Below are 24,417 nucleotides of genomic sequence, written 5' to 3'. Positions count from 1 at the left end.
TCAGCGTGTCATTGTTCCTCACACAGATCTTGAGATTGTTATTGTTCCTCAAACAGATCTTCAGCGTGTCATTGTTCCTCACACAGATCTTCAGTGTGTCATTGTTCCTCACACAGATCTTCAGCGTGTCATTGTTCTTCACACCGATCTTCAGCGTGTCATTGTTCTTTACAACGATCTTCAGCGTGTCATTGTTCTTCACACAGATCTTCAGTGTCATTGTTCCTCACACAGATCTTCAGTGTCATTGTTCCTCACACAGATCTTCAGCGTGTCATTGTTCCTCACACAGATCTTCAGAGTGTCATTGTTCCTCACACAGATCTTCAGTGTGTCATTGTTCCTCACACAGATCTTCAGAATGTCATTGTTCCTCACACAGATCTTCAGTGTCATTGTTCCTCTCACATATCTTCATGGTGTCATTGTTCCTCACACAGATCTTCAGAGTGTCATTGTTCCCCATACAGATCTTCAGTGTCATTGTTCCTCACAGAGATATTCAGTGTCATTGTTCCTCACACAGATCTTCAGTGTCATTGTTCTTCACACATATCTTTAGCGTGTCATTGTTCCTCACACAGATCTTCAGTGTCATTGTTCCTCACAGAGATCTTCAGTGTGGCATTGTTCCTCACACAGATCTTCAGTGTCATTGTTCCTCATACAGATCTTCAGTGTGTCATTGTTCCTCACACAGATCTTCAGCGTGTCATTGTTCCTCACACAGATCTTAAGCGTGTCATTGTTCCTCACACAGATCTTCAGCGTGTCATTGTTCCTCTCACAGATCTTCAGCGTGTCATTGTTCCTCACACAGATCTTCAGTGTGTCATTGTTCCTCTCACATATCTTCAGCGTGTCATTGTTCTTCACACCGATTTTCAGCATGTCATTGTTCTTCACACCGATCTTCAGCGTGTCATTGTTCCTCACACAAATCTTCAGTGTCATTGTTACTCACACAGATCTTCAGCGTGTCATTGTTCCTCACACAGATCTTCAGAGTGCCATTGTTCCTCACACAGATCTTCAGCGTGTCATTGTTCTTCACACCGATCTTCAGCGTGTCATTGTTCTTTACACCGATCTTCAGCGTGTCATTGTTCTTCAAATAGATCTTCAGCGTGTCATTGTTCTTCACACAGATCTTCTGCGTGTCATTGTTCCTCACTTAGATCTTCAGTGTCATTGTTCCTCACACAGATCTTCAGCGTGTCATTGTTCCTCACACAGATCTTCAGAGTGTCATTGTTCCTCACACAGATCTTCAGAGTGTCATTGTTCCTCACACAGATCTTCAGCGTGTCATTGTTCCTCACACAGATCTTCAGTGTCATTGTTCCTCACACAGATCTTCAGCGTGTCATTGTTCCTCACACAGATCTTCAGTGTCATTGTTCCTCTCACATATCTTCATGGTGTCATTGTTCCTCACACAGATCTTCAGAGTGTCATTGTTCCCCATACAGATCTTCAGTGTCATTGTTCCTCACACAGATCTTCAGTGTGTCATTGTTCCTCACACAGGTCTTCAGCGTGTCATTGTTCTTCACACATATCTTCAGCGTGTTATTGTTCCTCACACAAATCTTCAGTGTCATTGTTCCTCACAGAGATCTTCAGTGTCATTGTTCCTCACACAGATCTTCAGTGTCATTGTTCTTCACACATATCTTCAGCGTGTCATTGTTCCTCACACAGATCTTCAGTGTCATTGTTCCTCACAGAGATCTTCAGTGTGGCATTGTTCCTCACACAGATCTTCAGTGTCATTGTTCCTCATACAGATCTTCAGTGTGTCATTGTTCCTCACACAGATCTTCAGCGTGTCATTGTTCCTCACACAGATCTTAAGCGTGTCATTGTTCCTCACATAGATCTTCAGCGTGTCATTGTTCCTCTCACAGATCTTCAGCGTGTCATTGTTCCTCACACAGATCTTCAGTGTGTCATTGTTCCTCTCACATATCTTCAGCGTGTCATTGTTCTTCACACCGATTTTCAGCATGTCATTGTTCTTCACACCGATCTTCAGCGTGTCATTGTTCCTCACACAAATCTTCAGTGTCATTGTTACTCACACAGATCTTCAGCGTGTCATTGTTCCTCACACAGATCTTCAGAGTGCCATTGTTCCTCACACAGATCTTCAGCGTGTCATTGTTCTTCACACCGATCTTCAGCGTGTCATTGTTCTTTACACCGATCTTCAGCGTGTCATTGTTCTTCAAATAGATCTTCAGCGTGTCATTGTTCTTCAAACAGATCTTCAGCGTGTCATTGTTCCTCACTTAGATCTTCAGTGTCATTGTTCCTCACACAGATCTTCAGCATGTCATTGTTCCTCACACAGATCTTCAGCGTGTCATTGTTCCTCACACAGATCTTCAGAGTGTCATTGTTCCTCACACAGATCTTCAGAGTGTCATTGTTCCTCACACAGATCTTCAGCGTGTCATTGTTCCTCACACAGATCTTCAGTGTCATTGTTCCTCACACAGATCTTCAGCGTGTAATTGTTCCTCACACAGATCTTCAGAGTGTCATTGTTCTTCACACCAATCTTCAGCGTTTCATTCTTCTTCACTCCAATCTTCAGCGTGTCATTGTTCCTCACACAGATCTTCAGCGTGTCATTGTTACTCACACAGATCTTCAGCGTGTCATTGTTTCTCTCACAGATCTTGAGCGTGTCATTGTTCATCAAACAGATCTTCAGCGTGTCATTGTTCCTCACACAGATCTTGAGCGTGTCATTGTTCCTCTCACATATCTTCAGCGTGTCATTGTTCTTCACACCGATCTTCAGCATGTCATTGTTCTTCACACCGATCTTCAGCGTGTCATTGTTCCTCACACAGATCTTCAGTGTCATTGTTCCTCACACAGATCTTCAGCGTGTCATTGTTCCTCACACAGATCTTCAGAGTGTCATTGTTCCTCAAACAGATCTTCAGTGTGTCATTGTTCCCCACACAGATCTTCAGTGTCATTGTTCCTCACACATATCTTCAGCGTGTCATTGTTCCTCACACAGATCTTCAGAGTGTCATTGTTCCTCACACAGATCTTCAGCGTGTCATTGTTACTCACAGATCTTCAGAGTGTCATTGTTCCTAACAGAGATCTTCAGAGTGTCATTGTTCCTCATACAGATCTTCAGTGTGTCATTGTTCCCCTCATATATCTTCAGCGTGTCATTGTTCTTCACACCGATCTTCAGTGTGTCATTGTTCTTCACACCGATCTTCAGCGTGTCATTGTTCTTCACACCGATCTTCAGCGTGTCATTGTTCCTCTCACAGATCTTGAGCGTGTCATTGTTCCTCTCACATATTTTCAGCGTGTCATTGTTCTTCACACCGATCTTCAGCGTGTCATTGTTCCTCTCACATATCTTCATAGTGTCATTGTTCCTCACACGGATCTTCAGCGTGTCATTGTTCTTCACACCGATCTTCAGCATGTCATTGTTCTTCACACCGATCTTCAGCGTGTCATTGTTCCTCTCACATGTCTTCAGCGTGTCATTGTTCTTCTCACCGATCTTCAGCGTGTCATTGTTCTTCACACTGATCTTCAGGTTGTCATTGTTCCTCACACAGATCTTGAGAGTGTCATTGTTCCTCACACATATCTTCAGCGTGTCATCGTTCCTCACACCGATCTTCAGCGTGTCATTGTTCCTCACACAGATATTCAGCGTGTCATTGTTCCTCACACAGATCTTCAGAGTGTCATTGTTCCTCACACAGATCTTCAGCGTGTCATTGTTCCTCTCACAGATCTTCAGCGTGTCATTGTTCCTCACACAGATCTTCAGTGTGTCATTGTTCCTCACACAGATCTTCAGCGTGTCATTGTTCTTCACACCGATCTTCAGCTTGTCATTGTTCTTTACAACGATCTTCAGCGTGTCATTGTTCTTCACACAGATCTTCAGTGTCATTGTTCCTCACACAGATCTTCAGTGTCATTGTTCCTCACACAGATCTTCAGCGTGTCATTGTTCCTCACACAGATCTTCAGAGTGTCATTGTTCCTCACACAGATTTTCAGTGTGTCATTGTTCCTCACACAGATCTTCAGAATGTCATTGTTCCTCACACAGATCTTCAGTGTCATTGTTCCTCACACAGATCTTCAGCGTGTCATTGTTCCTCACACAGATCTTCAGCGTGTCATTGTTCCTCACACAGATCTTCAGTGTCATTGTTCCTCACACAGATCTTCAGTGTGTCATTGTTCCTCACACAGATCTTCAGCGTGTCATTGTTCCTCACACAGATCTTCAGCGTGTCATTGTTCCTCACACAGATCTTCAGCATGTCATTGTTCCTCACACAGATCTTCAGAGTGTCATTGTTCCTCACACAGAGCTTCAGAGTGTCATTGTTACTCACACAGATCTTCAGAGTGTCATTGTTCCTCACACAGATCTTCAGTGTCATTGTTCCTCACACAGATCTTCAGTGTCATTGTTCCTCACACAGATCTTCAGAATGTCATTGTTCCTCACACAGATCTTCAGCGTGTCATTGTTCCTCGCACAGATCTTCAGTGTGTCATTGTTCCTCACACAGATCTTCAACGTGTCATAGTTCCTCGCACAGATCTTCAGCGTGTCATTGTTCCTCTCACAAATCTTCAGTGTCATTGTTCCTCACACAGATCTTCAGTGTCATTGTTCCACACACAGATCTTCAGCGTGTCATTGTTCCTCACACAGATCTTCAGCATGTCATTGTTCCTCACACAGATCTTCAGAGTGTCATTGTTCATCACACAAAGCTTCAGAGTGTCATTGTTACTCACACAGATCTTCAGAGTGTCATTGTTCCTCACACAGATCTTCAGTGTCATTGTTCCTCACACAGATCTTCAGTGTCATTGTTCCTCACACAGATCTTCAGTGTGTCATTGTTCCTCACACAGATCTTCAGCGTGTCATTGTTCCTCGCACAGATCTTCAGTGTGTCATTGTTCCTCACACAGATCTTCAATGTGTCATTGTTCCTCGCAAAGATCTTCAGCGTGTCATTGTTCCTCACACCGATCTTCAGCGTGTCATTGTTCCTCACACAGATCTTAAGCGTGTCATTGTTCCTCACACAGATCTTCAGCGTGTCATTGTTCCTCTCACAGATCTTCAGCGTGTCATTGTTCCTCACACAGATCTTCAGTGTTTCATTGTTCCTCTCACATATCTTCAGCATGTCATTGTTCTTCACACCGATTTTCAGCATGTCATTGTTCTTAACACCGATCTTCAGCGTGTCATTGTTCCTCACACAAATCTTCAGTGTCATTGTTACTCACACAGATCTTCAGCGTGTCATTGTTCCTCACACAGATCTTCAGAGTGCCATTGTTCCTCACACAGATCTTCAGCGTGTCATTGTTCTTCACACCGATCTTCAGCGTGTCATTGTTCTTTACACCGATCTTCAGCGTGTCATTGTTCTTCATATAGATCTTCAGCGTGTCATTGTTCTTCACTCAGATCTTCAGCGTGTCATTGTTCCTCACTTAGATCTTCAGTGTCATTGTTCCTCACACAGATCTTCAGCATGTCATTGTTCCTCACACAGATCTTCAGCGTGTCATTGTTCCTCACACAGATCTTCAGAGTGTCATTGTTCCTCACACAGATCTTCAGAGTGTCATTGTTCCTCACACAGATCTTCAGCGTGTCATTGTTCCTCACACAGATCTTCAGTGTCATTGTTCCTCACACAGATCATCAGCATGTCATTGTTCCTCTCACAGATCTTCAGAGTGTCAGTGTTCCTCACACAGATCTTCAGTTTGTCATTGTTCCTCTCACATATCTTCAGCGTGTCATTCTTCTTCACTCCAATCTTCAGCGTGTCATTGTTCTTCACACAGATCTTCAGCGTGTCATTGTTCCTCACACAGAGCTTCAGCATGTCATTGTTTCTCTCACAGATCTTGAGCGTGTCATTGTTCATCAAACAGATCTTCAGCGTGTCATTGTTCCTCACACAGATCTTGAGCGTGTCATTGTTCCTCGACATATCTTCAGCGTGTCATTGTTCTTCACACCGATCTTCAGCATGTCATTGTTCTTCACACCGATCTTCAGCGTGTCATTGTTCCTCACACAGATCTTCAGTGTCATTGTTCCTCACACAGATCTTCAGCGTGTCATTGTTCCTCACACAGATCTTCAGAGTGTCATTGTTCCTCAAACAGATCTTCAGTGTGTCATTGTTCCTCACACAGATCTTCAGAATGTCATTGTTCCTCTCACATATCTTCATGGTGTCATTGTTCCGAACACAGATCTTCAGAGTGTCATTGTTCCTCACACAGATCTTCAGTGTCATTGTTCCTCACACAGATCTTCAGTGTGTCATTGTTCCTCACACAGATCTTCAGCGTGTCATTGTTCTTCACACATATCTTCAGCGTGTCTTTGTTCCTCACACAAATCTTCAGTGTCATTGTTCCTCACAGAGATCTTCAGTGTGTCATTGTTCCTCACACAGATCTTCAGTGTCATTGTTCTTCACACATATCTTCAGCGTGTCATTGTTCCTCACACAAATCTTCAGTGTCATTGTTCCTCACAGAGATCTTCAGTGTGTCATTGTTCCTCACACAGATCTTCAGTGTCATTGTTCCTCACACAGATCTTCAGGGTGTCATTGTTCCTCACACAGATCTTCAGCGTGTCATTGTTCCTCACACAGATTTTCAGCGTGTCATTGTTCCTCACACAGATCTTCAGCATGTCATTGTTCCTCACACAGATCTTCAGAGTGTAATTGTTCCTCACAAAGAGCTTCAGAGTGTCCTTGTTACTCACACAGATCTTCAGAGTGTCATTGTTCCTCACACAGATCTTCAGTGTCATTGTTCCTCACTCAGATCTTCAGTGTCATTGTTCCTCACACAGATCTTCAGTGTGTCATTGTTCCTCACACAGATCTTTAGCGTGTCATTGTTCCTCGCACAGATATTCAGAGTGTCATTGTTCCTCACACAGATCTTCAACGTGTCATTGTTCCTCGCACAGATCTTCAGCGTGTCATTGTTCCTCTCACAAATCGTCAGTGTCAATGTTCCTCACACAGATCTTCAGCGTGTCATTGTTCCTCACACTGATCTTCAGCGTGTCATTGTTCCTCACACAGATCTTCAGAGTGTCATTGTTCCTCCCACAGATCTTCAGTGTGTCATTGTTCCTCACACAGATCTTCAGTGTCATTGTTCCTCTCACATATCTTCATGGTGTCATTGTTACTCAAACGGATCTTCAGAGTGTCTTTGTTCCTCACACATATCTTCAGTGTGTCATTGTTCCTCGCACAGATCTTCAGTGTGTCATTGTTCCTCACACAGATCTTCAGAGTGTCATTGTTCCTCACACAGATCTTCAGCGTGTCATTGTTACTCACAGATCTTCAGAGTGTCATTGTTCCTAACAGAGATCTTCAGAGTGTCATTGTTCCTCACACAGATCTTCAATGTGTCATTGTTCCTCATACAGATCTTCAGTGTGTCATTGTTCCCCTCATATATCTTCAGCGTGTCATTGTTCTTCACACCGATCTTCAGTGTGTCATTGTTCTTCACACCGATCTTCAGCGTGTCATTGTTCTTCACACCGATCTTCAGCGTGTCATTGTTCCTCACACAGATCTTGAGCGTGTCATTGTTCCTCTCACATATCTTCAGCGTGTCATTGTTCTTCACACCGATCTTCAGCGTGTCATTGTTCCTCTCACATATCTTAATAGTGTCATTGTTCCTCACACGGATCTTCAGCGTGTCATTGTTCTTCACACCGATCTTCAGCATGTCATTGTTCTTCACACCGATCTTCAGCGTGTCATTGTTCCTCCCACATGTCTTCAGCGTGTCATTGTTCTTCTCACCGATCTTCAGCGTGTCATTGTTCCTCACACAGATCTTGAGCGTGTCATTGTTCCTCACACATATCTTCAGCGTGTCATTGTTCCTCACACCGATCTTCAGCGTGTCATTGTTCCTCACACAGATATTCAGCGTGTCATTGTTCCTCACACAGATCTTCAGAGTGTCATTGTTCCTCACACAGATCTTCAGCGTGTCATTGTTCCTCTCACAGATCTTCAGCGTGTCATTGTTCCTCACACAGATCTTGAGCGTGTTATTGTTCCTCAAACAGATCTTCAGCGTGTCATTGTTCCTCACACAGATCTTCAGTGTGTCATTGTTCTTCCCAGAGATCTTCACCGTGTCATTGTTCTTCACACCGATCTTCAGCGTGTCATTGTTCTTTACACCGATCTTCAGCGTGTCATTGTTCTTCACACAGATCTTCAGTGTCATTGTTCCTCACACAGATCTTCAGCGTGTCATTGTTCCTCACAAGGATCTTCAGCGTGTCATTGTTCCTCACACAGATCTTCAGCATGTCATTGTTCCTCACACAGATCTTCAGCGTGTCGTTGTTCCTCACACAGATCTTCAGAGTGTCATTGTTCCTCACACAGATCTTCAGCGTGTCATTGTTCCTCACACAGATCTTCAGTGTCATTGTTCCTCACACAGATCTTCAGCGTGTCATTGTTCCTCACACAGATCTTCAGAGTGTCATTTTTCTTCACACCGATCTTCAGCATGTCATTGTTCTTCACACCGATCTTCAGCGTGTCATTGTTCCTCACACAGATCTTCAGTGTCATTGTTACTCACACAGATCTTCAGAGTGCCATTGTTCCTCACACAGATCTTCAGCGTGTCATTGTTCCTCACACAGATCTTGAGATTGTTATTGTTCCTCAAACAGATCTTCAGCGTGTCATTGTTCCTCACACAGATCTTCAGTGTGTCATTGTTCCTCACACAGATCTTCAGCGTGTCATTGTTCTTCACACCGATCTTCAGCGTGTCATTGTTCTTTACAACGATCTTCAGCGTGTCATTGTTCTTCACACAGATCTTCAGTGTCATTGTTCCTCACACAGATCTTCAGCGTGTCATTGTTCCTCACACAGATCTTCAGAGTGTCATTGTTCCTCACACAGATCTTCAGTGTTTCATTGTTCCTCACACAGATCTTCAGAATGTCATTGTTCCTCACACAGATCTTCAGCGTCATTGTTCCTCTCACATATCTTCATGGTGTCATTGTTCCTCACACAGATCCTCAGAGTGTCATTGTTCCCCATACAGATCTTCAGTGTCATTGTTCCTCACACAGATCTTCAGTGTGTCATTGTTCCTCACACAGGTCTTCAGCGTGTCATTGTTCTTCACACATATCTTCAGCGTGTTATTGTTCCTCACACAAATCTTCAGTGTCATTGTTCCTCACAGAGATCTTCAGTGTCATTGTTCCTCACACAGATCTTCAGTGTCATTGTTCTTCACACATATCTTCAGCGTGTCATTGTTCCTCAAACAGATCTTCAGTGTCATTGTTCCTCACAGAGATCTTCAGTGTGTCATTGTTCCTCACACAGATCTTCAGTGTCATTGTTCCTCATACAGATCTTCAGTGTGTCATTGTTCCTCACACAGATCTTCAGCGTGTCATTGTTCCTCACACAGATCTTCAGCGTGTCATTGTTCCTCACACAGATCTTCAGCATGTCATTGTTCCTCACAGAGATCTTCAGAGTGTCATTGTTCCTCACACAGAGCTTCAGAGTGTCATTGTTACTCACACAGATCTTCAGAGTGTCATTGTTCCTCACACAGATCTTCAGTGTCATTGTTCCTCACACAGATCTTCAGTGTCATTGTTCCTCACACAGATCTTCAGCGTGTCATTGCTCCTCGCACAGATCTTCAGTGTGTCATTGTTCCTCACACAGATCTTCAACGTGTCATTGTTCCTCGCATAGATCTTCAGCGTGTCATTGTTCCTCTCACAAATCTTCAGTGTCATTGTTCCTCACACAGATCTTCAGTGTCATTTTTCCACACACAGATCTTCAGCGTGTCATTGTTCCTCACACAGATCTTCAGCGTGTCATTGTTCCTCACACAGATCTTCAGAGTGTCATTGTTCCTCACACAGATCTTCAGTGTGTCATTGTTCCTCACACAGATCTTCAGTGTCATTGTTCCTCTCACATATCTTCATGGTGTCATTGTTCCTCACACAGATCTTCAGAGTGTCATTGTTCCCCATACAGATCTTCAGTGTCATTGTTCCTCACACAGATCTTCAGTGTGTCATTGTTCCTCACACAGGTCTTCAGCGTGTCATTGTTCTTCACACATATCTTCAGCGTGTTATTGTTCCTCACACAAATCTTCAGTGTCATTGTTCCTCACAGAGATCTTCAGTGTCATTGTTCCTCACACAGATCTTCAGTGTCATTGTTCTTCACACATATCTTCAGCGTGTCATTGTTCCTCACACAGATCTTCAGTGTCATTGTTCCTCACAGAGATCTTCAGTGTGTCATTGTTCCTCACACAGATCTTCAGTGTCATTGTTCCTCATACAGATCTTCAGTGTGTCATTGTTCCTCACACAGATCTTCAGCGTGTCATTGTTCCTCACACAGATCTTCAGCGTGTCATTGTTCCTCACACAGATCTTCAGCATGTCATTGTTCCTCACAGAGATCTTCAGAGTGTCATTGTTCCTCACACAGAGCTTCAGAGTGTCATTGTTACTCACACAGATCTTCAGAGTGTCATTGTTCCTCACACAGATCTTCAGTGTCATTGTTCCTCACACAGATCTTCAGTGTCATTGTTCCTCACACAGATCTTCAGTGTGTCATTGTTCCTCACACAGATCTTCAGCGTGTCATTGCTCCTCGCACAGATCTTCAGTGTGTCATTGTTCCTCACACAGATCTTCAACGTGTCATTGTTCCTCGCATAGATCTTCAGCGTGTCATTGTTCCTCTCACAAATCTTCAGTGTCATTGTTCCTCACACAGATCTTCAGTGTCATTGTTCCACACACAGATCTTCAGTGTGTCATTGTTCCTCACACAGATCTTCAGCGTGTCATTGTTCCTCACACAGATCTTCAGCGTGTCATTGTTCCTCACACAGATCTTCAGAGTGTCATTGTTCCTCACACAGATCTTCAGTGTGTCATTGTTCCTCACACAGATCTTCAGAATGTCATTGTTCCTCACACAGATCTTCAGTGTCATTGTTCCTCTCACATATCTTCATGGTGTCATTGTTCCTCACACAGATCTTCAGAGTGTCATTGTTCCCCATACAGATCTTCAGTGTCATTGTTCCTCACACAGATCTTCAGTGTGTCATTGTTCCTCACACAGGTCTTCAGCGTGTCATTGTTCTTCACACATATCTTCAGCGTGTTATTGTTCCTCACACAAATCTTCAGTGTCATTGTTCCTCACAGAGATCTTCAGTGTCATTGTTCCTCACACAGATCTTCAGTGTCATTGTTCTTCACACATATCTTCAGCGTGTCATTGTTCCTCACACAGATCTTCAGTGTCATTGTTCCTCACAGAGATCTTCAGTGTGTCATTGTTCCTCACACAGATCTTCAGTGTCATTGTTCCTCATACAGATCTTCAGTGTGTCAGTGTTCCTCACACAGATCTTCAGCGTGTCATTGTTCCTCACACAGATCTTCAGCGTGTCATTGTTCCTCACACAGATCTTCAGCATGTCATTGTTCCTCACAGAGATCTTCAGAGTGTCATTGTTCCTCACACAGAGCTTCAGAGTGTCATTGTTACTCACACAGATCTTCAGAGTGTCATTGTTCCTCACACAGATCTTCAGTGTCATTGTTCCTCACACAGATCTTCAGTGTCATTGTTCCTCACACAGATCTTCAGTGTGTCATTGTTCCTCACACAGATCTTCAGCGTGTCATTGCTCCTCGCACAGATCTTCAGTGTGTCATTGTTCCTCACACAGATCTTCAACGTGTCATTGTTCCTCGCATAGATCTTCAGCGTGTCATTGTTCCTCTCACAAATCTTCAGTGTCATTGTTCCTCACACAGATCTTCAGTGTCATTGTTCCACACACAGATCTTCAGTGTGTCATTGTTCCTCACACAGATCTTCAGCGTGTCATTGTTCCTCATACAGATCTTCAGTGTGTCATTGTTGCTCACACAGATCTTCAGCGTGTCATTGTTCCTCACACAGATCTTCAGCATGTCATTGTTCCTCACACAGATCTTCAGAGTGTCATTGTTCCTCACACAGAGCTTCAGAGTGTCATTGTTCCTCACACAGATCTTCAGTGTCATTGTTCCTCACACAGATCTTCAGTGTCATTGTTCCTCACACAGATCTTCAGTGTGTCATTGTTCCTCACACAGATCTTCAGCGTGTCATTGCTCCTCGCACAGATCTTCAGTGTGTCATTGTTCCTCACACAGATCTTCAACGTGTCATTGTTCCTCGCATAGATCTTCAGCGTGTCATTGTTCCTCTCACAAATCTTCAGTGTCATTGTTCCTCACACAGATCTTCAGTGTCATTGCTCCTCGCACAGATCTTCAGTGTGTCATTGTTCCTCACACAGATCTTCAACGTGTCATTGTTCCTCGCATAGATCTTCAGCGTGTCATTGTTCCTCTCACAAATCTTCAGTGTCATTGTTCCTCACAGAGATCTTCAGTGTCATTGTTCCTCACACAGATCTTCAGTGTCATTGTTCTTCACACATATCTTCAGCGTGTCATTGTTCCTCACACAGATCTTCAGTGTCATTGTTCCTCACAGAGATCTTCAGTGTGTCATTGTTCCTCACACAGATCTTCAGTGTCATTGTTCCTCATACAGATCTTCAGTGTGTCATTGTTCCTCACACCGATCTTCAGAGTGTCATTGTTCCTCGCACAGATCTTCAGCGTGTCATTGTTCCTCACACAGATCTTCAGCATGTCATTGTTCCTCACAGAGATCTTCAGAGTGTCATTGTTCCTCACACAGAGCTTCAGAGTGTCATTGTTACTCACACAGATCTTCAGAGTGTCATTGTTCCTCACACAGATCTTCAGTGTCATTGTTCCTCACACAGATCTTCAGTGTCATTGTTCCTCACACAGATCTTCAGTGTGTCATTGTTCCTCACACAGATCTTCAGCGTGTCATTGCTCCTCGCACAGATCTTCAGTGTGTCATTGTTCCTCACAGAGATCTTCAACGTGTCATTGTTCCTCGCATAGATCTTCAGCGTGTCATTGTTCCTCTCACAAATCTTCAGTGTCATTGTTCCTCACACAGATCTTCAGTGTCATTGTTCCACACACAGATCTTCAGCGTGTCATTGTTCCTCACACAGATCTTCAGCGTGTCATTGTTCCTCACACAGATCTTCAGCATGTCATTGTTCCTCAAACAGATCTTCAGAGTGTAATTGTTCCTCACACAGAGCTCCAGAGTGTCATTGTTACTCACACAGATCTTCAGAGTGTCATTGTTCCTCACACAGATCTTCAGTGTCATTGTTCCTCACACAGATCTTCAGTGTCATTGTTCCTCACACAGATCTTCAGTGTGTCATTGTTGCTCACACAGATCTTCAGCGTGTCATTGTTCCTCACACAGATCTTCAGCATGTCATTGTTCCTCACACAGATCTTCAGAGTGTCGTTGTTCCTCACACAGAGCTTCAGAGTGTCATTGTTCCTCACACAGATCTTCAGTGTCATTGTTCTTCACACATATCTTCAGCGTGTCATTGTTCCTCACACAAATCTTCAGTGTCATTGTTCCTCACAGAGATCTTCAGTGTGTCATTGTTCCTCAGACAGATCTTCAGTGTCATTGTTCCTCACACAGATCTTCAGTGTGTCATTGTTGCTCACACAGATCTTCAGCGTGTCATTGTTCCTCACACAGATCTTCAGCGTGTCATTGTTCCTCACACAGATCTTCAGCATGTCATTGTTCCTCACAGAGATCTTCAGAGTGTCATTGTTCCTCACAGAGAGCTTCAGAGTGTCATTGTTACTCACACAGATCTTCAGAGTGTCATTGTTCCTCACACAGATCTTCAGTGTCATTGTTCCTCACACAGATCTTCAGTGTCATTGTTCCTCACACAGATCTTCAGTGTGTCATTGTTCCTCACACAGATCTTCAGCGTGTCATTGTTCCTCGCACAGATCTTCAGTGTGTCATTGTTCCTCACACAGATCTTCAACGTGTCATTGTTCCTCGCACAGATCTTCAGCGTGTCATTGTTCCTCTCACAAATCTTCAGTGTCATTGTTCCTCACACAGATCTTCAGTGTCATTGTTCCACACACAGATCTTCAGCGTGTCATTGTTCCTCACACATATCTTCAGCGTGTCATTGTTCCTCACACGGATCTTCAGCGTGTCATTGTTCCTCACACAGATCTTCAGCATGTCATTGTTCCTCACACAGATCCTCAGCGTGTCATTGTTCCTCACACATGTCTTCAGAGTGTCATTGTTCCTCACACAGATCTTCAGAGTGTCATTGTTCCTCACACAGATCTTCAGCGTGTCATTGTTCCTCACAAAGATCTTCAGTGTCATTGTTCCTCACACAGATCTTCAGAGTGGCATTGTTCCCCACACAGATCTTCAGTGTGTCATTGTTCCTCACACAGATCTTCAGAATGTCATTGTTCCTCACACTGATCTTCAGTGTCATTGTTCCTCTCACATATCTTCATGGTGTCATTGTTCCTCACACAGATCTTCGGAGTGTCATTGTTCCTCACACAGATCTTCAGTGTCATTGTTCCTCACACAGATCTTCAGTGTGTCATTGTTCCTCACACAGATCTTCAGCGTGTCATTGTTCTTCACACATATCTTCAGCGTGTCATTGTTCCTCACAGAGATCTTCAGTGTGTCATTGTTCCTCACACAGATCTTGAGCGTGTTATTGTTCCTCAAACAGATCTTCAGCGTGTCATTGTTCCTCACACAGATCTTCAGCGTGTCATTGTTCCTCACACATATCTTCAGCGTGTCATTGTTCCTCACACCGATCTTCATCGTGTCATTGTTCCTCACACAGATCTTCAGCGTGTCATTGTTCCTCACACAGATCTTCAGCGTGTCATTGTTCCAAACACAGATCTTCAGAGTGTCATTGCTCCTCTCACAGATCTTCAGCGTGTCATTGTTCCTCAAACAGATCTTCAGCGTGTCATTGTTCCTCACACAGATCTTGAGCGTGTCATTGTTCCTCTCACATATCTTCAGCGTGTCATTGTTCTTCACACCGATCTTCAGCATGTCATTGTTCTTCACACCGATCTTCAGCGTGTCATTGTTCCTCACACAGATCTTCAGTGTCATTGTTCCTCACACAGATCTTCGGCGTGTCATTGTTCTTTACACCGATCTTCAGCGTGTCATTGTTCTTCACACAGATCTTCAGCGTGTCATTGTTCCTCACACAGATCTTCAGTGTCATTGTTCCTCACACAGATCTTCAGCGTTTCATTGTTCTTCACACCGATCTTCAGCGTGTCATTGTTCTTTACAACGATCTTCAGCGTGTCATTGTTCTTCACACAGATCTTCAGTGTCATTGTTCCTCACACAGATCTTCAGCGTGTCATTGTTCCTCACACAGATCTTCAGAGTGTCATTGTTCCTCACACAGATCTTCAGTGTGTCATTGTTCCTCACACAGATCTTCAGAATGTCATTGTTCCTCACACAGATCTTCAGTGTCATTGTTTCTCTCACATATCTTGATGGTGTCATTGTTCCTCACACAGATCTTCAGTGTCATTGTTCCTCACACAGATCTTCAGTGTGTCATTGTTCCTCACACAGATCTTCAGCGTGTCATTATTCTTCACACATATCTTCAGCGTGTCATTGTTCCTCACACAAATCTTCAGTGTCATTGTTCCTCACAGAGATCTTCAGTGTCATTGTTCCTCACACAGATCTTCAGTGTCATTGTTCTTCACACATATCTTCAGCGTGTCATTGTTCCTCACACAAATCTTCAGTGTCATTGTTCCTCACAGAGATCTTCAGTGTGTCATTGTTCCTCACACAGATCTTCAGTGTCATTGTTCCTCACACAGATCTTCAGTGTCATTGTTCCACACACAGATCTTCAGCGTGTCATTGTTCCTCACACATATCTTCAGCGTGTCATTGTTCCTCACACGGATCTTCAGCGTGTCATTGTTCCTCACACAGATCTTCAGCATGTCATTGTTCCTCACACAGATCCTCAGCGTGTCATTGTTCCTCACACATGTCTTCAGAGTGTCATTGTTCCTCACACAGATCTTCAGAGTGTCATTGTTCCTCACACAGATCTTCAGCGTGTCATTGTTCCTCACAAAGATCTTCAGTGTCATTGTTCCTCACACAGATCTTCAGAGTGTCATTGTTCCTCACAAAGATCTTCAGTGTGTCATTGTTCCTCACACAGATCTTCAGAATGTCATTGTTCCTAACACTGATCTTCAGTGTCATTGTTCCTCTCACATATCTTCATGGTGTCATTGTTCCTCACACAGATCTTCGGAGTGTCATTGTTCCTCACACAGATCTTCAGTGTCATTGTTCCTCACACAGATCTTCAGTGTGTCATTGTTCCTCACACAGATCTTCAGCGTGTCATTGTTCTTCACACATATCTTCAGCGTGTCATTGTTCCTCACAGAGATCTTCAGTGTGTCATTGTTCCTCACACAGATCTTGAGCGTGTTATTGTTCCTCAAACAGATCTTCAGCGTGTCATTGTTCCTCACACAGATCTTCAGCGTGTCATTGTTCCTCACACATATCTTCAGCGTGTCATTGTTCCTCACACCGATCTTCATCGTGTCATTGTTCCTCACACCGATCTTCATCGTGTCATTGTTCCTCACACAGATCTTCAGCGTGTCATTGTTCCAAACACAGATCTTCAGAGTGTCATTGCTCCTCTCACAGATCTTCAGCGTGTCATTGTTCCTCAAACAGATCTTCAGCGTGTCATTGTTCCTCACACAGATCTTGAGCGTGTCATTGTTCCTCTCACATATCTTCAGCGTTTCATTGTTCTTCACACCGATCTTCAGCATGTCATTGTTCTTCACACCGATCTTCAGCGTGTCATTGTTCCTCACACAGATCTTCAGTGTCATTGTTCCTCACACAGATCTTCGGCGTGTCATTGTTCTTTACACCGATCTTCAGCGTGTCATTGTTCTTCACACAGATCTTCAGCGTGTCATTGTTCCTCACACAGATCTTCAGTGTCATTGTTCCTCACACAGATCTTCAGCGTTTCATTGTTCTTCACACCGATCTTCAGCGTGTCATTGTTCTTTACAACGATCTTCAGCGTGTCATTGTTCTTCACACAGATCTTCAGTGTCATTGTTCCTCACACAGATCTTCAGCGTGTCATTGTTCCTCACACAGATCTTCAGAGTGTCATTGTTCCTCACACAGATCTTCAGTGTGTCATTGTTCCTCACACAGATCTTCAGAATGTCATTGTTCCTCTCACATATCTTCAGCGTGTCATTGTTCTTCACACCGATCTTCAGCATGTCATTGTTCTTTACAACGATCTTCAGCGTGTCATTGTTCTTCACACAGATCTTCAGTGTCATTGTTCATCACACAGATCTTCAGCGTGTCATTGTTCCTCACACAGATCTTCAGAGTGTCATTGTTCCTCACACAGATCTTCAGCGTGTCATTGTTCCTCACACAGATCTTGAGCGTGTCATTGTTCCTCTCACATATCTTCAGCGTGTCATTGTTCTTCACACCGATCTTCAGCATGTCATTGTTCTTCACACCGATCTTCAGCGTGTCATTGTTCCTCACACAGATCTTCAGTGTCATTGTTCCTCACACAGATCTTCGGCGTGTCATTGTTCTTTACACCGATCTTCAGCGTGTCATTGTTCTTCACACAGATCTTCAGCGTGTCATTGTTCTTCACACCGATCTTCAGCGTGTCATTGTTCTTTACAACGATCTTCAGCGTGTCATTGTTCTTCACACAGATCTTCAGTGTCATTGTTCCTCACACAGATCTTCAGCGTGTCATTGTTCCTCACACAGATCTTCAGAGTGTCATTGTTCCTCACACAGATCTTCAGCGTGTCATTGTTCCTCACACAGATCTTGAGCGTGTCATTGTTCCTCTCACATATCTTCAGCGTGTCATTGTTCTTCACACCGATCTTCAGCATGTCATTGTTCTTCACACCGATCTTCAGCGTGTCATTGTTCCTCACACAGATCTTCAGTGTCATTGTTCCTCACACAGATCTTGAGCGTGTTATTGTTCCTCAAACAGATCTTCAGCATGTCATTGTTCCTCACACAGATCTTCAGCGTGTCATTGTTCCTCACACATATCTTCAGCGTGTCATTGTTCCTCACACCGATCTTCATCGTGTCATTGTTCCTCACACAGATCTTCAGCGTGTCATTGTTCCTCACACAGATCTTCAGCGTGTCATTGTTCCAAACACAGATCTTCAGAGTGTCATTGCTCCTCTCACAGATCTTCAGCGTGTCATTGTTCCTCAAACAGATCTTCAGCATGTCATTGTTCCTCACACAGATCTTGAGCGTGTCATTGTTCCTCACACAGATCTTCAGCATGTCATTGTTCCTCACACAGATCCTCAGCGTGTCATTGTTCCTCACACATGTCTTCAGAGTGTCATTGTTCCTCACACAGATCTTCAGAGTGTCATTGTTCCTCACACAGATCTTCAGCGTGTCATTTTTCCTCACAAAGATCTTCAGTGTCATTGTTCCTCACACAGATCTTCAGAGTGTCATTGTTCCTCACACAGATCTTCAGTGTGTCATTGTTCCTCACACAGATCTTCAGAATGTCATTGTTCCTCACACTGATCTTCAGTGTCATTGTTCCTCTCACATATCTTCATGGTGTCATTGTTCCTCACACAGATCTTCGGAGTGTCATTGTTCCTCACACAGATCTTCAGTGTCATTGTTCCTCACACAGATCTTCAGTGTGTCATTGTTCCTCACACAGATCTTCAGCGTGTCATTGTTCTTCACACATATCTTCAGCGTGTCATTGTTCCTCACAGAGATCTTCAGTGTGTCATTGTTCCTCACACAGATCTTGAGCGTGTTATTGTTCCTCAAACAGATCTTCAGCGTGTCATTGTTCCTCACACAGATCTTCAGCGTGTCATTGTTCCTCACACATATCTTCAGCGTGTCATTGTTCCTCACACCGATCTTCATCGTGTCATTGTTCCTCACACAGATCTTCAGCGTGTCATTGTTCCTCACACAGATCTTCAGCGTGTCATTGTTCCAAACACAGATCTTCAGAGTGTCATTGCTCCTCTCACAGATCTTCAGCGTGTCATTGTTCCTCAAACAGATCTTCAGCGTGTCATTGTTCCTCACACAGATCTTGAGCGTGTCATTGTTCCTCTCACATATCTTCAGCGTGTCATTGTTCTTCACACCGATCTTCAGCATGTCATTGTTCTTCACACCGATCTTCAGCGTGTCATTGTTCCTCACACTGATCTTCAGTGTCATTGTTCCTCACACAGATCTTCGGCGTGTCATTGTTCTTTACACCGATCTTCAGCGTGTCATTGTTCTTCACACAGATCTTCAGCGTGTCATTGTTCCTCACACAGATCTTCAGTGTCATTGTTCCTCACACAGATCTTCAGCGTTTCATTGTTCCTCACACCGATCTTCAGCGTGTCATTGTTCTTTACAACGATCTTCAGCGTGTCATTGTTCTTCACACAGATCTTCAGTGTCATTGTTCCTCACACAGATCTTCAGCGTGTCATTGTTCCTCACACAGATCTTCAGAGTGTCATTGTTCCTCACACAGATCTTCAGTGTGTCATTGTTCCTCACACAGATCTTCAGAATGTCATTGTTCCTCACACAGATCTTCAGTGTCATTGTTTCTCTCACATATCTTCATGGTGTCATTGTTCCTCACACAGATCTTCAGTGTCATTGTTCCTCACACAGATCTTCAGTGTGTCATTGTTCCTCACACAGATCTTCAGCGTGTCATTATTCTTCACACATATCTTCAGCGTGTCATTGTTCCTCACACAAATCTTCAGTGTCATTGTTCCTCACAGAGATCTTCAGTGTCATTGTTCCTCACACAGATCTTCAGTGTCATTGTTCTTCACACATATCTTCAGCGTGTCATTGTTCCTCACACAAATCTTCAGTGTCATTGTTCCTCACAGAGATCTTCAGTGTGTCATTGTTCCTCACACAGATCTTCAGTGTCATTGTTCCTCACACAGATCTTCAGTGTCATTGTTCCACACACAGATCTTCAGCGTGTCATTGTTCCTCACACAGATCTTCAGAGTGTCATTGTTCCTCACACAGATCTTCAGTGTGTCATTGTTCCTCACACAGATCTTCAGAATGTCATTGTTCCTCACACAGATCTTCAGTGTCATTGTTCCACACACAGATCTTCAGCGTGTCATTGTTCCTCACACAGATCTTCAGAGTGTCATTGTTCCTCACACAGATCTTCAGTGTGTCATTGTTCCTCACACAGATCTTCAGAATGTCATTGTTCCTCACACAGATCTTCAGTGTCATTGTTTCTCTCACATATCTTCATGGTGTCATTGTTCCTCACACAGATCTTCAGTGTCATTGTTCCTCACACAGATCTTCAGTGTGTCATTGTTCCTCACACAGATCTTCAGCGTGTCATTATTCTTCACACATATCTTCAGCGTGTCATTGTTCCTCACACAAATCTTCAGTGTCATTGTTCCTCACAGAGATCTTCAGTGTCATTGTTCCTCACACAGATCTTCAGTGTCATTGTTCTTCACACATATCTTCAGCGTGTCATTGTTCCTCACACAAATCTTCAGTGTCATTGTTCCTCACAGAGATCTTCAGTGTGTCATTGTTCCTCACACAGATCTTCAGTGTCATTGTTCCTCACACAGATCTTCAGTGTCATTGTTCCACACACAGATCTTCAGCGTGTCATTGTTCCTCACACATATCTTCAGCGTGTCATTGTTCCTCACACGGATCTTCAGCGTGTCATTGTTCCTCACACAGATCTTCAGCATGTCATTGTTCCTCACACAGATCCTCAGCGTGTCATTGTTCCTCACACATGTCTTCAGAGTGTCATTGTTCCTCACACAGATCTTCAGAGTGTCATTGTTCCTCACACAGATCTTCAGCGTGTCATTGTTCCTCACAAAGATCTTCAGTGTCATTGTTCCTCACACAGATCTTCAGAGTGTCATTGTTCCTCACACAGATCTTCAGTGTGTCATTGTTCCTCACACAGATCTTAAGAATGTCATTGTTCCTCACACTGATCTTCAGTGTCATTGTTCCTCTCACATATCTTCATGGTGTCATTGTTCCTCACACAGATCTTCGGAGTGTCATTGTTCCTCACACAGATCTTCAGTGTCATTGTTCCTCACACAGATCTTCAGTGTGTCATTGTTCCTCACACAGATCTTCAGCGTGTCATTGTTCTTCACACATATCTTCAGCGTGTCATTGTTCCTCACAGAGATCTTCAGTGTGTCATTGTTCCTCACACAGATCTTGAGCGTGTTATTGTTCCTCAAACAGATCTTCAGCATGTCATTGTTCCTCACACAGATCTTCAGCGTGTCATTGTTCCTCACACATATCTTCAGCGTGTCATTGTTCCTCACACCGATCTTCATCGTGTCATTGTTCCTCACACAGATCTTCAGCGTGTCATTGTTCCTCACACAGATCTTCAGCGTGTCATTGTTCCAAACACAGATCTTCAGAGTGTCATTGCTCCTCTCACAGATCTTCAGCGTGTCATTGTTCCTCAAACAGATCTTCAGCATGTCATTGTTCTTCACACCGATCTTCAGCGTGTCATTGTTCCTCACACAGATCTTCAGTGTCATTGTTCCTCACACAGATCTTCGGCGTGTCATTGTTCTTTACACCGATCTTCAGCGTGTCATTGTTCTTCACACAGATCTTCAGCGTGTCATTGTTCCTCACACAGATCTTCAGTGTCATTGTTCCTCACACAGATCTTCAGCGTTTCATTGTTCTTCACACCGATCTTCAGCGTGTCATTGTTCTTTACAACGATCTTCAGCGTGTCATTGTTCTTCACACAGATCTTCAGTGTCATTGTTCCTCACACAGATCTTCAGCGTGTCATTGTTCCTCACACAGATCTTCAGAGTGTCATTGTTCCTCACACAGATCTTCAGTGTGTCATTGTTCCTCACACAGATCTTCAGAATGTCATTGTTCCTCTCACATATCTTCAGCGTGTCATTGTTCTTCACACCGATCTTCAGCATGTCATTGTTCTTTACAACGATCTTCAGCGTGTCATTGTTCTTCACACAGATCTTCAGTGTCATTGTTCCTCACACAGATCTTCAGCGTGTCATTGTTCCTCACACAGATCTTCAGAGTGTCATTGTTCCTCACACAGATCTTCAGCGTGTCATTGTTCCTCACACAGATCTTGAGCGTGTCATTGTTCCTCTCACATATCTTCAGCGTGTCATTGTTCTTCACACCGATCTTCAGCATGTCATTGTTCTTCACACCGATCTTCAGCGTGTCATTGTTCCTCACACAGATCTTCAGTGTCATTGTTCCTCACACAGATCTTCGGCGTGTCATTGTTCTTTACACCGATCTTCAGCGTGTCATTGTTCTTCACACAGATCTTCAGCGTGTCATTGTTCTTCACACCGATCTTCAGCGTGTCATTGTTCTTTACAACGATCTTCAGCGTGTCATTGTTCTTCACACAGATCTTCAGTGTCATTGTTCCTCACACAGATCTTCAGCGTGTCATTGTTCCTCACACAGATCTTCAGAGTGTCATTGTTCCTCACACAGATCTTCAGCGTGTCATTGTTCCTCACACAGATCTTGAGCGTGTCATTGTTCCTCTCACATATCTTCAGCGTGTCATTGTTCTTCACACCGATCTTCAGCATGTCATTGTTCTTCACACCGATCTTCAGCGTGTCATTGTTCCTCACACAGATCTTCAGTGTCATTGTTCCTCACACAGATCTTGAGCGTGTTATTGTTCCTCAAACAGATCTTCAGCATGTCATTGTTCCTCACACAGATCTTCAGCGTGTCATTGTTCCTCACACATATCTTCAGCGTGTCATTGTTCCTCACACCGATCTTCATCGTGTCATTGTTCCTCACACAGATCTTCAGCGTGTCATTGTTCCTCACACAGATCTTCAGCGTGTCATTGTTCCAAACACAGATCTTCAGAGTGTCATTGCTCCTCTCACAGATCTTCAGCGTGTCATTGTTCCTCAAACAGATCTTCAGCGTGTCATTGTTCCTCACACAGATCTTGAGCGTGTCATTGTTCCTCTCACATATCTTCAGCGTGTCATTGTTCTTCACACCGATCTTCAGCATGTCATTGTTCTTCACACCGATCTTCAGCGTGTCATTGTTCCTCACACAGATCTTCAGTGTCATTGTTCCTCACACAGATCTTCGGCGTGTCATTGTTCTTTACACCGATCTTCAGCGTGTCATTGTTCTTCACACAGATCTTCAGCGTGTCATTGTTCCTCACACAGATCTTCAGTGTCATTGTTCCTCACACAGATCTTCAGCGTTTCATTGTTCTTCACACCGATCTTCAGCGTGTCATTGTTCTTTACAACGATCTTCAGCGTGTCATTGTTCTTCACACAGATCTTCAGTGTCATTGTTCCTCACACAGATCTTCAGCGTGTCATTGTTCCTCACACAGATCTTCAGAGTGTCATTGTTCCTCACACAGATCTTCAGCGTGTCATTGTTCTTCACACAGATCTTCAGTGTCATTGTTCCTCACACAGATCTTCAGCGTGTCATTGTTCCTCACACAGATCTTCAGAGTGTCATTGTTCCTCACACAGATCTTCGGCGTGTCATTGTTCTTTACACCGATCTTCAGCGTGTCATTGTTCTTCACACAGATCTTCAGCGTGTCATTGTTCTTCACACCGATCTTCAGCGTGTCATTGTTCTTTACAACGATCTTCAGCGTGTCATTGTTCTTCACACAGATCTTCAGTGTCATTGTTCCTCACACAGATCTTCAGCGTGTCATTGTTCCTCACACAGATCTTCAGAGTGTCATTGTTCCTCACACAGATCTTCAGCGTGTCATTGTTCCTCACACAGATCTTGAGCGTGTCATTGTTCCTCTCACATATCTTCAGCGTGTCATTGTTCTTCACACCGATCTTCAGCACGTCATTGTTCTTCACACCGATCTTCAGCGTGTCATTGTTCCTCACACAGATCTTCAGTGTCATTGTTCCTCACACAGATCTTCGGCGTGTCATTGTTCCTCACAAAGATCTTCAGTGTCATTGTTCCTCACAGAGATCTTCAGAGTGTCATTGTTCCTCACACAGATCTTCAGTGTGTCATTGTTCCTCACACAGATCTTCAGAATGTC

The sequence above is a fragment of the Eucyclogobius newberryi genome, unplaced genomic scaffold, assembly GCF_026437365.1.
Source record: "Eucyclogobius newberryi isolate DKJ021-1_F unplaced genomic scaffold, fEucNew1.0.hap1 SCAF_65, whole genome shotgun sequence".
Classification (NCBI taxonomy): domain Eukaryota; kingdom Metazoa; phylum Chordata; class Actinopteri; order Gobiiformes; family Gobiidae; genus Eucyclogobius; species Eucyclogobius newberryi.
This window is presented reverse-complemented; position numbering follows the sequence as displayed.